The following is a 14,113-nucleotide window of genomic DNA, read 5'->3' as shown; positions in this document are numbered from 1 at the left end:
CAGACCTGACCTTACCCATGGCCTTGGATTAGCATAGCCACTAAAGTTTTGCCATTAGAAAAATAATAATAATCTTTTGAGCCAGTGGTGGAAATACCACTCCTAATCTAACTGCCAATTTCTCTGCTGGAGCTCAGGCTCCATCAGAAGAAACCTGCCCTGGTGTTTCAGTTCACAGCCTTCTCTACATGTAGAACAGAGCAACATTAGAGACGATGAGACAAAAATAAATGGAGGAAGCTAGACACGGGAACATAATCAAAGGCATCAAGCCTTTTAAGATAACGTCTGTCCTAATATTTACAGAATCCTTCCAAAGCCAAGAGACTTCTGGACTTCAGAGGCTCAGCACTGTTTTGTTCTTGTTTATGGCTCTCGTGCCAAAATAAATCGAGGGGCTGATAAACACTGCACACCCTGCCATGCTCTGTCAATGGACATCTTCCTTGGAATTAGGTGGCTAAACAACATAAAAGTATTTTCATTCTGTCTTATGCTCTCATCTGTCTCCTAAACAATTATTTTCAGATTTATGCTGGAACATGAACTCAGTAGGACTTATTTTGCTTCCCTGCTTTTCCGTCCCGCTGATAAGCTGCCACGCCAGCCCATGTGCGGAGTTTCTCACCGGCACTGTGCTCCTGTGCTCGGCTTGCAGCCTTCCCTCGTGTGGAAATCTGCTCCGCTCAGAAACGCAGAGTTATTTAAGGGGAGCTTTCACAGTAGCCATTTGATGTTCAGCCTTTTCGGGTGTCTGGACCCTAATTAGAGAAGGGAATTACAGAGCAGGAAGTTGGCAGGACTCAAAACTGTGGGTTCACCCCAAGGCTACGATCTTCTGGGTTGCTGCTGCATCTGCACAGTGATTAATGGCTCCTGTCCCCCCTGATTTACTAGAATACAATAGAAGCCTTCTAATTGTCTGTTAATCAGAGTTAATTGCTCACTAGGAAGGAGCTCAGGCCTATCTAGCTGGTGGAAAAGAGAGCTGAAAGCTCCTGGGTGAAGGCTGGAAGCCCTGAGGCAGGCCCCTGGAAGGGCTGCCCTCCTCCCCCAGCACCCAGGCCAGGCCTAACCCCGCTCACTGAGCCCCATGTTCTTGTTTATGGCTGTGGTGCTGTCCGTTGGCCTGTCCTGCCCCTTGTCAGCACCCCAGTGGCCACAAGTCCATGGTTTTCTCCCCGGTGCCAATTCTGCAGGGCAGAATAGCCGCATGGTGCTGGGGCAGAGGCCCTGCAGCCACCACAGCACAGACTTTTCCTGCCCATGGCCCAAGGGGACACCAGCCCTTGCCCTGCTCTATTAGCACAGGTAGCAGGTCTCTTAAATATCTCCAGGGATGGGGACTCCACTTGCTTGGCCTCCCTCTCTGTGAAGAAATTTGTCCTGACACCCAATCTAAGCCTCCCCTGGCGCAACGTGAGGCCATTCCTTCCTCCTGCTTCAGGCCTGCACCCCGCCAAGGCAAAGAAGTTGATGAGAAATTCCCCCCAATTAGTTTTCCTTGCAAAAATTTCAAGGCGGCATCACCTTGAGGCTTCACAAGTAATGTGGAGAGAATGAGAGACTGGAGGGAGACAGAGGGAGCTCGGTTAAGTGGTGAGAAGGGAGGACAGAGGTGTGCCCAGCAGATGAATTTCACAAAGCGATTGCAAAGAGGAGTGGAGCTGGGCTGTGACTGCCTCTGGAAGAGAAAGGGAAAGCCCCCGGCTGAACCTGCGGCCTGAAAGCAAGAGCTGGCTCTGCCCTGGCTCGGGATAAATGCATGGGGTCGGGGGGTTGGCGCTTGTGGGTTTGTTGTTGTAGGGTGGAATGCGAGCAATTTCTTGGCACTTATTTTCCACGGGATATTAGCATTATAAAGGGAGTTGCTGAGAAGCAATACTTAAGATACGGCTGCTGTTGGCTCCGTTCTCCATGGGTTTTGAGTCTGCTCTGTCCTTTTCCAGTGAGCATAGCCTGAGGAACATTTGATTACTCCACACTTTTTACATACAAAGCACCCAAAAACCTCTGTGGAAGAGGAGGCCAGAGCAGACAGGATAATGTCTTCATTCAGCACAGCAAAACCTCTTCTTCCTCATGCCCTTCCTCCCAGCCCCTGCCAGGCCCAGGCTGCAGGAGGCAAGTCCTGGTGCAGCGTGCTCTGCAGGAGGTGTGCGACCTGCAGCCTGCAGGGAAGGGTCTCCTGGCAAGGACTAAACAGCAGATTGATGCCTTCGATCCTTTCCTGACATGTATGAAGAGGTCCCCAAAGGGTCTTTGTATTTGTTCGGGCTCTAACTTGCTTTAGGTATTTAAGGTCTCGGCAGCCTAATGAGCCTGTGGTATCCAGAGAATGCAGGGATGGACAGAGAATCAATGGAGGGACGGTAAATGAGTGGGAACAATTTGAACGTGCCCCTCCTCTCACTCGGCTCCTCAAAGCTGTGGGGCTTTGCTGTTTGGGAGGTCTTTGTCTTTCTTACAGCAAGGAGAGTTTGGCTTCCCCACCCCACTTCACCCCTCACCACCCCCCTTTTTCAGGCTCCGTGCAGGACAGGGATGCTCAGGCTGGGGGATCAGCAGGTTCCTGCGCTGGTGCTGGTGGTGGCAGCGTCAGCTGCTCACATTTCCTCCTCCGAATCCCTTTTCCCAACTGCGACAAGAGGGAAGGGGGAGGAAAGAAAGGCAACCCACAGCACTGGGTGCTGCAATGCAGGACTGGCAGAGGCAAAACTGCCTTGGATATTTCGTACCGTGATACCAGGCTTAGCCAGCATCACCTTGTGGTGCCTCGGAGGTACCAGAAAAAACAAGAAAAGACAGAAACAAAACTCTTCCTAGTGGTACCCATCTGTTTGCTCCAGAGGGTGCTTTTCTTTGGTGTGCATGCACCAGGAGCTGGCACACACCATCCCCTGCTGCAGTCCCACATCTTTCCTTTCTGAGGTTGTGTTTCGATTTTCTACCATTTTAGGGGCTGGTAGAGAGGAACTCCAGGAAAAGCCAGGAAAGTCAGTGGGGCCGTATCATTTATCAACAAAGTTGGACAAATGGCTGTTCATCATCTTCCCCTTGCCACCTTGGAAGCATCATATGCAATCCAGATTAGATTAAAATGAATGAAAAAGCATCCAGATTGCACAGTTGTACAGTGGCCAAGAATTAATGAGTTTTCTTGATCCCAAGTCCCCACTGTAATTTCTTCTGCATTCCTCTGGCCACCCACATACATTCAACAATGTACGTGCACAATTGCAGGGACCACGAGGAGCAAAGTAAATGTTTATAAACTGAAAATTGTCCTTCAGCTAATCAGAAAGTCATTTTATCCCCACGGGGAAAGACAGTGCCGTAGCAGAGAGGGAGATGGCAAACCCCCTCCCTCCTCTGTGATTCCTCCTTGCTGCTGATGGAGGAAGAAGTCCCAGAGGAAGACATTTAATGAAATGATGCTCTTGCAGCATCTGACTTTAAAAACAAATGGACATTTGCACTAACCTCCAGAGTAACAGACTCTCAATAGGGAGCACGAGACTGTTTGCTTGCACTTGCCCTTGGTCCTAATGGAGCTAGCTTCCAGACTGTGAGCAGGCAGGGAAATAAATGCAGACAAATCTGTCCCCTTGCCAATGACACACATAACTCTGAAGACACGAGTGGCCAGGATGATCCTGCTGAGCAGAGATGCTGCAGGCACCTTTATCACGATCCTTTTGACTGTGAATTCCCACACGAGTACATGCAACAGCTAAAAACCGTGATAGCCACTCCAAGGATGGAGTTGTCCTCTGTATGCCCTGTGGCTTGGAGGAACATGAAAGGAACTGTGTTTGGGGGTGACATGTCTCAGGATACCAAAGTGATTATGCTTATTTCAGGCTCCCTGTGGTCTCTGGGACCCAACAGCCAGCAAGGAAAGGAACAGGACACTTGGCTGAGCTGTAGGGGCATGAGACTGGAGTCTCTGCTCCAATGCAGATGTCTTGCTCACTTCTCTGGACTGCAAATCCCTGTCTGTGGGATGACATTATGCTGTGCTGGAGGAAAGGGGCTTATTCTGGAGCAGGAATAAACAGCCACGTGGTGTGGTCCAGGCTGGAGTAAATGGATCCCCACACTGGTAAAGACAATGCACGGGGGGAAAGGAGGGTGTGAATGGGATTTGCACTTCTAAGAGGCTTAGAGCAGCTTTGGAAAAGCCTGTCTGGTGTGTGAGCACTGCTTCCTTCAGAGCAGGGCATGGCAATTGCCCCACCAAGGAGGGCACTGTGCTCTCTGCAGGCACACACCCTGCATGCTAGGACCTCGTCTTTGCTTGGCTCCTGCCGACAGGATGGGCTTGTGGGGGCTGAAGGGACGGGGCAGGATCCCGCACCTTTCTGAAGTGCAGCCACCTGAAAGTCCACTTGCAGTTGCACTTGATGATCTTTGTTAGGTCCCTTCCAGCTGAACTATCCTATCCTATTTCCTATCCTATTTTCCCCCTATCTTCTGAGAGACCGAGAGAGTGTGGGTGATATGCTGGAGCTCTGCAGCAGCCGCAGAAGCAAGACAAGATGAGGGCAATCCCAGTAACTGCATGCAGATGCCTCGAAGGAGACACAGCACGACCCGTGCTTCTCAAAGTAGCCGAAAGCACGGCAAATCAGATCACCCAGGCCACGCATTCAAAATGTAATCACGGAAAACACCCAGCCCTTAGGAAGGAATGCTCTGGGTGAAATTCTGCAGAGTTTGGTGCACTCAGACAGCAAATGAGATAACACACCTGAGCAGCAAAGAGCCAGCAGTTTTGTGGATAGTGGATGGCGACGTGAAGGCTAATGTCAAATTAGTTTGAATGTCCAGTGAAGCATGCCGCTAATCAGCAAAGGTGATTGCATCTATGCCTTAAAATAAGCAATTGCCCCTGAACGACCCAAATTTGCTGCTGAGCAGCGGCTGGCGCAGCAGACGCTGCAGCAGGAGGAAGGCTGCTCGCCGCTGAGGGGACGCGGAGAGTCTGACAGCTCTGACAGCTGTCTCTTGAGACCGTTTCACAAAACCTTGGGATTAATGGAAATGCCACTCAAGCAAGATGCGGTGATTATGGACGTGAAATATGGAGCTGAATTCCTTTTTTTCATGACTGAGTGAAGGCAAGCAGGTGGCTCACACCTGGTAAGGTCACCTGAAAGCGGACCGTGACATTTATCAGGTCTGGAAGTGACATCCCATCCTCTCCTGTCCAAGGAGGGTCAGAGCTCCTTTTGGGGGCTGGCAAATCCCCCAGGAGGTGCTGGACTCAACGGCTGAGCTCCTAGAGGGTGGCTGGTGACCCTGAGGAGCAAAACCCAGTTGCTGAAAGGAGTCGAGCTGGCAGCTGGGAGGGAGAAAACTCAGTTTTGAAACCTGGTCAGTCTCTGACTGTCCTGGTCTTATCACACAATTATCACAAGTTTTCTTGCTCCATCCTCTGAAATGCCTGGTGGAGGAACGAGGAGATGAGCCATCCTGCAGAAGATCAGGGATTCTGTCCTGGCTGGGTGGAAGGTTGCGATCCAACAGAGAAAGCGTTTGGCCAAAATATGTGCAGCTCCCAACATGTCTGGGCTGCGACCTCGGGCTGCTGGGCTTTTCAGCAGTGTGAATAGAAGCAGACAAAAGTGCTTGGATTGGCCCCAAAACCTAATCTCTACTGTTGGGTTTGCTGGGAGAGAGGGAGGGCGTAACAGGCTTTAAAGTGCATATATTTATATGTACACACAGGGTTTTTAGTACATAATGCACACCAATATATATAATTTAGATATTAAATGCATGTTTACATACGTTTTAATGATCATATTCTAAAAGCTCATGAGCCCTTACCGTACTAATTACAGAATGGCTCGGGTCTAAACTTCCCTTTCCTATTACCCATTTTCCTCTTGTTGATTTTGAGTAAGCCAGGCTTGACTTTTCACACAGTCTGAAACAAATAAATAGCACAATAGCGAAGTGAACCATGCCATTTATCCGCATGCAAACTGGCAAGCTTCTGACTTTAGGAATGACTTGTGGGAAATTTTAATGTAGTCAGCATGAGTGCATTATGGCCAGCAAAACTGGGAATGAAATTTGGCCTTGAAAATGAGAAGAAGGGCACGGTATTTTTGTAACAATTTTCGTATCAGGTTTATGTTTTTTTTTTTGAAGTTTTGTGGTGTACATAATTCGCGATATACTTTCAAAATGGTATTTTCCTTCCAAATTAAGAGTCAATTGCAGAAACATTTTTGGAAACCTGATTCCTGACAGCTGCTACAGCAGCCACAGCAGTTTTTCCAACCCACCTAGGATGGGAGATGTGGGCACGGAGGATACAGGCTTTTCACATAGCTGGTGTGGTCCTCCTAAAGCTGTCTGAAAAGCTGAGATGCACCAAAAGAGCCATCTGCAGGGAAACCAAACGTTTTAGCGTGCATTTTTGATTCTTTAAGTACCTCCTGCTAAATAATGAACGCACTTCACTGACGTGAGGCCTCCTTTCCTGCTCAGCTGTGGCTTTCACGAGGCGTGAAGACGGAGCCATCAAGCAGAACCAAGCAGTTTGTCGTATCAATGTTTATTTACCATCTTCTTCCCCCTCTGAAAGAGCCAGACCAACGGGAAGAGCTGCAGGCACCCCTCTGCCAAGGCTGCTGAGCCCTGGGATGATGTGAATCTCTGCAACGGTGCTAACAGCCCCAGGACAAGGCTTTCTTTGATTAACATTTCCTATTTCTCCTCTCCTTTCCTCTCCCCTCCTCTTTGCAGGCTTTTCCTTACTGGTTTGTATTTGGCCAGCCACCCAGCCAGCCCCAAATACGGCCCTACAGCAGCTCTGCTGACCCCAGGGGTGAGTTTGTCCCAAGACGTTTCTATCACAAAGCTATCAAACCCAATTTCCTCTGATCTGACTGCCTCACAATCCCAGCGGAGGCAATTCATCTGCTGCTGGATGTGAGCTACAGCAGCAAATAAATGTCAGAGACAGGGCAGCCTCGCTGGAGATGAGAAATCTCACCCCATGGGCAGGGGCTGGGATGGGGAGGTGGCAGGGGGAGCCTCAGCCTTGTCCCGGTGGCTGGTAGGGCTTATGTCTCTTCCAGGATCAAAGACACATTCCCAGGGCTCACTGCGGGGTTTCTCATGCCTGACATGGGGTGTTAAGGATGAGGTGGGCCCGAAACACAGCAGCATTAAAGCAGTCAGGGATTTAACAGCAGTCCCCATCCCTGAGGTGTTTAAGGGAGGTGTGGATGTGGCACCAAGGGACGTGGCTTGGAGGTGGGACTTGGCAGTGTTAGTTGATGGTTGATTGGTGATCTTAGGGGTTTTTCCCAGCCTAAAGGATTCTGTGATTCTCTTCTATTATTGTTTTATTTTTTCGTCTTTTCTATTTTATTTTCTAGTTGTCTGTTGGTAGCTACACAACTGCTACACGTCTGCCGAGTGAGCCAGCCCGTGGAGACGAACAATTCAACCAAATTCACGTAGGAAAACAGAGCTTGACCCCAGTCCTGGCACCACCCCACTTCGCTGGCAGCTGGCGGCGCAGCAGCCAGGAGGAAAGGCTGGGGCTTAAGTGATTTAACTTGGAGAGCACAGCAGCAAGAGTGAAATCCACTTACACGGGCTAATTGATCATGAATGACTCCTTAATTAGAAATTAGAGAAATGCCCCCAAACTTAAGAGGAGAAACGGGACCAAGGTGTTGATGAGCTGAGGGGTATTCATGTGACTCTGGATTTTCCTTCAAAGATGCTCTTGCCAATTAACTTTTCATGACAGAAATTTGTTTGCCTTAATACAGCCAGTTAGAAGCATTTTCAGATACATTATTTAAGGCCTGAAAATAAATAGTGGCTGCTCAGCCTGCGCTCTGTGAAGCTCAGAGCCGCTCGCCTTCTCACTCAATTATTGATGGCACTTTCAAGCTGCATTTGAGACACTCCTGCCTGCACAGGGGAAAATCCTGGCTTGTTTACTTGCTCGCTCTATTCCTCAAAGTCTCAAAAAATCTCATTCAGTGATGGATTTGAGGCTTTTATCACCCTGTATTTCACCCTTGCCACAGCAGAGGAATTATTTCAGCTGCTGAAGCCCCACCTGTGAGCTGCCAGCCCCGAGAATTTCTCACCACAGGCACTAAAGGTGGGACGATGCAGTGAGATTTCACTTAGTGTATCTTTTTCATTAAAAAAAAAAAGGAAATGCCAGCGATGACACAACACGGTTCCACCACCAAAGGAAAGTTGCACACTTGCTAGCTGGATGAGCACAGGATGCTTCTGAAGCACCCGAGATTGACTGCAAGGTCTGACTGATGCTTTTCTCACTTGATGGACTTTTATCTCTCTCCCAGCATGGGCTTTCTGATGTTTAATAAGGTATGAGCTTTTTTTTTTTTTTCCTCACTGAGACATTTGCAGGATCTTTCCTCTCACCACAGATGTCACTTGATGCAAACTTCTGCCACGACATACTTATCCTTGGAATTGCCATACTTGTGTCAGATTTGATTAAAATTAGCCTGGAGGCTCCCCAGGGGGGACAGCAGCCTGCTGGCCAGATTTTTGAGCAACGGGCAGCACAGCATCACCCAAGACAGGTCTGAGTAAGAGAGGAGTGTTGTGGGAAGCAGAAATGACAAGGAACCTGTTTCAGACACCTCACACTGGGGAATTCACTTCCCATCCCAATTCCCGTGGGAAGGGGTGCTCCTTCCCACGTGGCAAATGGGAGTCACAGAGCTGGAAAGCCTGTTGGGCTCACAGCCCTAATTAATATTGCAAATGAGCTGGGGATGGGATGCTATCAGGCAGGCTCCAGGTGTGCCCTGACCTTTGCTGTCAGCAGGTCTGCAAAGTCCTGAGTCAAAACCAAGGGGAAATTCAGCCCTGATTTCAAGGGAACCAGCATTTTGTCTCCTCCTGCTGCCTCTGTGCTGTGCTAGCACCTACCGTCACCTCTTTGGGATGCAACACCCCAGCTGTGCTGCCTTTGCCTGCTTTGATAACCTCCAGGGTCGGTCTTTTTGCTTTTAAAATGACAAGAATTCTTGCTCCACTGGTCCTTCCTCTGGTAGCTGCTGAGGTGGAAACTCAGCTTTTGGGCTGGTGTTGTCCGATGGCCACTGCTGTTGTGGGAAGGGTAAGGTTTGTGACATCTATGCCAATGAACCCGCTGCTCTGGGAACTAAATGAGAGCCCAGCACCTGCCAGGGAGAAAAGAAGAGACCTGAGCTTCTCTTCCCCAGAGAAAATGACCTGAGCTTCTCTTCCCCAGAGAAAATAAGTGCAAATAATGTACTCATAAAAGAAGGAGGGAAAAAAAATGCCATCCTGAGTACTTTCCGTTCTCCTTTACGTGCTTACAAGAAAGCAATTGAGGCTTGGCACTTGCATTTATTCAACAAAAAATTCTTGTGACTTCGTTTCTTTCCAGAGCAGTCAACCACACTGCTTGATACGCCGTGACCTTGAAACATAATGAAGCATTGAAAAGCAAATCCGGCGGTACAGAAAGGAAGCGTGTTTTACCCTGCAAGAGGAGGTACTGAGGTCCAAGTAAGAAACAACCGAGCGGTTATCTCTGGCGGCTCAAATCTCATCCTGGCAGGGCTTGTACAAGACAACCTTTGTTAGGAGAGCTGTGCCCAGGGCAATGTGTGGAGGGCTCCGTGGAGGAGCACCTGGCACTGGGCATACATCTGACATTTAACATCATTTTGCAATGGCCTCTTTGCATCGTGTCCCTCTTTGCCCTTGGTGGTGTGTGATAGCCCCAAGGGCAGGGCCCTGGGAGCAGGAACCATTGCAAAGAAATGTCCTCAGGGCAGGGGGACAGAGGGTGTCTAGCACAGGTGGGAGAGGTTTGGATGTGTTGGTGGATTTAGGGGCTTGCTGGCACACCGGCAGCACTCCTGTGCTACCCTCCTGTGGCACCAAAAGTTGTCGGTTTCATCTCCGAGGCAGCTCTAGGTAGCAGAGGTGGGAGCTGTAAAGGAGCCTCAGAGGTAGGGTGAGGAACCTGCCCAGGAGCCCATTCAGGGAGCGCTTGGGTGAAGACATCAGCAAGGGTATTTCTTCCCATGTAGGGTAGCCAGAACTGAGAAGAGACAGGATTGAAAGTCTGTGTGTTTGGTACTGTGCAGTGCTGAATGCTCTCTGTGTGCTGGTGGTGCTCAGCACCTCCCATGGTGGGGCCTCAGAGACAATTATGGCCCAGGAGGTTCAACACCTTGGCCAGAAACCTAAAAACCATTAAAAATAGAGGGATGATACCCGGAGCAGAAATACAGATCTTCATGCTCTCTGACACAGGCTGCAATACACTTAGGATGAATGTGGGTTTCCAGAGCTGGGAAGTTTTCCTCCTAGAGTGACTTTCACCTCAAAGTCTTTGGGATGAGAGGAAAAGCCTCTAACCTCAGCTGGAGCAGCGCAGCCCCATCTGGCCCAGTTCTCTGGAGGAAAGCCAAGAGGACAGCACTCCTCCCCTGCTGGTATGTGGTTTGTTTGGCAGGCTGCAGCCAATGCCAAGCCGTGCTGGGACTTTGCATCCCTGGCTTGGACAGGATGCTGCGAGGAGCTGGTAGGAGAAAGCATCTCCTGGCAGGGCAGCTGCCTTCACGTTAAACGGTAAGTAATTATTAATTACAGCACTGAGTTAATATCTGCACAGCCCTTACATCCAGGAGATGCTATATAATGCAAAATCAGCTGATCAGCATCCCAAATTGGGCGGGCACTCACTGAAAATACTCCAAGTTACTGCCTGGACAAAGGGCTAGTTGTCAGGGTCTGGATGGAGACCTGGGGGCTGCAGATAGGAACAGAGGGATGAGAAATTGGGGGATGCTGCATGAGGCTGTGCTGGTTGTACCGTGTGGTCCTGGGCACCCAGTGTTGGCTGTGGAGAAAATAAAACTGCTCCAAGTCATCCTCGTGCACTCTCCGCCTGACGCCGTGATGGTGCTGAGCAGGCACATGTGCGGGCAGTGTCTTGCTCCAGCCCTCGGTACTGTGTGATTTACAGCTCTGGTCTCTTCTGGATGTTTGGGGCTAATTTGGGGCCCCAAGCTTCAGGGACAGATAGATGAACCCAATGACCAGCTTTCAGGCCAGCAAATATCTGTTAATCCAGAGCCACGTGGAGCCGGGACGGATGGTGCAAGGTGCCGATGCTGGCTGGTGCTCAGCTGCTTGCAGCACGGTGGGGACGAGTGTGGGCAGCTCTTCTGGCAGATCATCACGTTAAGTGGTGCTGATGATGTGAAACAGCTGCTCCGAACACAAGCCGGTGCAATCACCAATTCAATTAACCGTATTGATTAATACGGGAGCTCAGCAAAAATCTTAAATGAGGCCGCCTGTCACCCAACATGTGAAATTACCGTGCCCTACCTACGCTAGTTAAACGAGGCTGAAACATTTACCCTTCTTATCATCCTGCTGTGTGAGAAGTGGAAAAGGTCTCGCAGCGATTCAATGGAAAGGAATAAATCACAGGCACATCACCCCACAGCACAGTTAAATGGCTCTTGCTCTCCACGTCTTCAATCTAGAGAAGTAGTGATGCTCTTTGGCTGTACAGGGGGAAATTGGGTAGCCAATTTCCCCAGGTTGGCTCCAGGGGACACAGAAAGGCTTCCCAGGTGAACGTTGTGCTAAAGTTCAAAGTCCCCATTAGCCTTTCTGCTCCTCTAATGCCCTCCTGCAAGCTCTGGGCCTGATCCAGCCCCACAGAAATCCTCTGGGGCCACTTCATGGACTGCAGCAGACCTTGGCGACAAATCCCATATGGCAGCTGAATTGAGCTGGGGGCAGAGGGTGTAAATTTGAGCCAATTTCTCATCTCTCGACCTCATTTCAAGGTTCACGGTGATGCATTTATAATTACACTCTTTCTCACACCTCCTCTGCTACGCGGGGATAGCTGTCCATCTGCAGAGCCTTCACAAACAGCAGCAATTTCCCCTTCCCATTAGCTTGTCCATTTCTTTCCTAAAGATGATAAAACAAACTCATCTTGGTGGTTAGTTTTAGATAGAGCTGTCATTGAGCCCTGGCTTTTTTTTTTTTGCAGCTTCCATCACTCTGTTGCCAGGAGAATATCCGTCAGGAACAAAAGCTATTTTATTTTGTGCAATTGGACTCAGGGAGGAGGAGAAACTCTGTACAGGAAACCGCAGCGTTAACTCAGAGATTGCAGCCTTGCCATTGCAGTCGGGAGCTTTGGTTTGTTCACCAGGCTGGGAATTACGGACAGGAATTATAAAGGAATTGCTTGGCTTACGTTGGGAGGGTGACGAGGGAATCTGGCGAGGAAAAGAGGGCTGGAAATGGGTGTGAACACAAAATGGTTTGCCCACAGGGATGGGTGCAGGGTGCTAGAGGCACGCGGATGGGGCAGATGCTCAGGTGCCGGTGGAGGAGGCTGGGGAGCACCTGCAGTGCAAGGCTGGGCCCTGGGCCTCTCTTATCTCCCACCTCCGTCTCTTTGCTTTCTTTTGTTCATTCATTCCAGCAGCCAAAGAAATTAAAGCCGTTCCGGAAGCCCTGTCATTTGCTCCGCATACTTCCTCATGTGGCTTAACAAAATAATCCTTGTTATTACTGGGAAGTGATCATTACCTGGATGGGTGTTTGCCTTCACCTCGCGCACCGGGGCTGGATGCTTGTTGCGAGCGGCCCCAATGGAAATGGGCATTTCAAGGAAAAGCAAAACAAGAAGACAGGTTTACCAACGTAGCATGGTTACTGCTTTTGCCTTCAGCCATTGCAATAGCTGGAGAGCTTGCACAATGTTTGTAATGCACAGACAAGGAAGGAATGGAAAAAAAATCCTCCCAACTCCAGCTACAAATTGGGTAAATACACATTCAAAGCAGAGACTTGTGTCAGAGGAGTAAGTTTGCCTTGCTTTCATTACAGCCTAGTGTAATCTAATTCAGAAAATGAAGCAGAAAAATCCATTTGGAGAGCTTGGCAGAAGGAAGATGATGCTTTGTTTGCCCATTTGAAATGCATTGAGAATTATTTATTAGAAACTTCTGTGGGTAATTGGTTCTGAAATGAGATCAAGTCCGCAGGAAAGTTATACATACAAAAATAAATCTCGTCTGAATCATTTATTGAGTTTATGCTAGTCATAAAGCACAGTACGCTGACCGAACAGTGTTCAAACACCTGTAAGTGCAGACTGTGTCAGGGATTTCTGGCGCTCGCCTTGCTCCTTGCCAAGGGATGCAAAAACAAAACAAGCCCTGCTCACCTGGAAGCCAGCGATAACTCTGCCACCCATTTCAGCAGGAGAAGATCTGCCTTGCTACAGCACGGCCCAGGAGGCACATCTAAAACTGCCAGCTGCCAGGGGTCCCTATCGCTTACCTACACCATCAGCACTCGGCATGCTCTGCTCTCTGCAAGGTTTCAAGAGCTCAGTGCTGGGCCAACAAGCCACCACTTTGCATGCAAGAGCTCCCTTCTGTGTTTTTGGCCCTGGTACTGGTAAGAGATTTCTGCTCCTTGGCTCTTTGGAGCTATTAGCCATGGGGGTGCATTTGCAAAGGAGCACGTTTCGGGGTTTTGCTGCACGGCAAGCAGAGGTTCAGCTCCTATCTGCAATTTCAAAGGCAGCAACGAAGCAAAGAAAGCTCTCTTTCCCAAAGAGCCAGACACACTCTCGTATCTGAGTCATGGGGACGTCATCCTGGACCAGCCCTTCTGAGTGCTGCTTAGCCCAAAGGGGACAATGACAGCTCAGTTCGTCGGGCAGTTTTGCTGCCACGCTTGAGAAACACCACAGGCGAATGGACAGAGAAAGTCTTAACGTGAACTTTAACATGGAATTCCTCCAAGATCATCTGCAGTGCAATACAAAAGCCTGAGCTCATTAGGGCATCCTGCTCAGGTCTAATTGCTCATCAGTATCACTTCCTGACAGGGGAAGCGCGAGTGGCATGTTTCCAAAGGTGGGACGGCCCCGCTGCCAGGCAGGGAGCACCAAGGCTGCCATGGGGATGGGGTGAAAGCCTCGCTGCACCCCACACCGGCCCTGCTCGGGGACACGGTGTTGGTGGATGAGGGAAGAGGAGCTGATGGCATCTACCCGGACTTG

Source organism: Anas acuta, chromosome 6 (genome assembly GCF_963932015.1).
Source record: "Anas acuta chromosome 6, bAnaAcu1.1, whole genome shotgun sequence".
Classification (NCBI taxonomy): Eukaryota; Metazoa; Chordata; class Aves; order Anseriformes; family Anatidae; genus Anas; species Anas acuta.
This window is presented reverse-complemented; position numbering follows the sequence as displayed.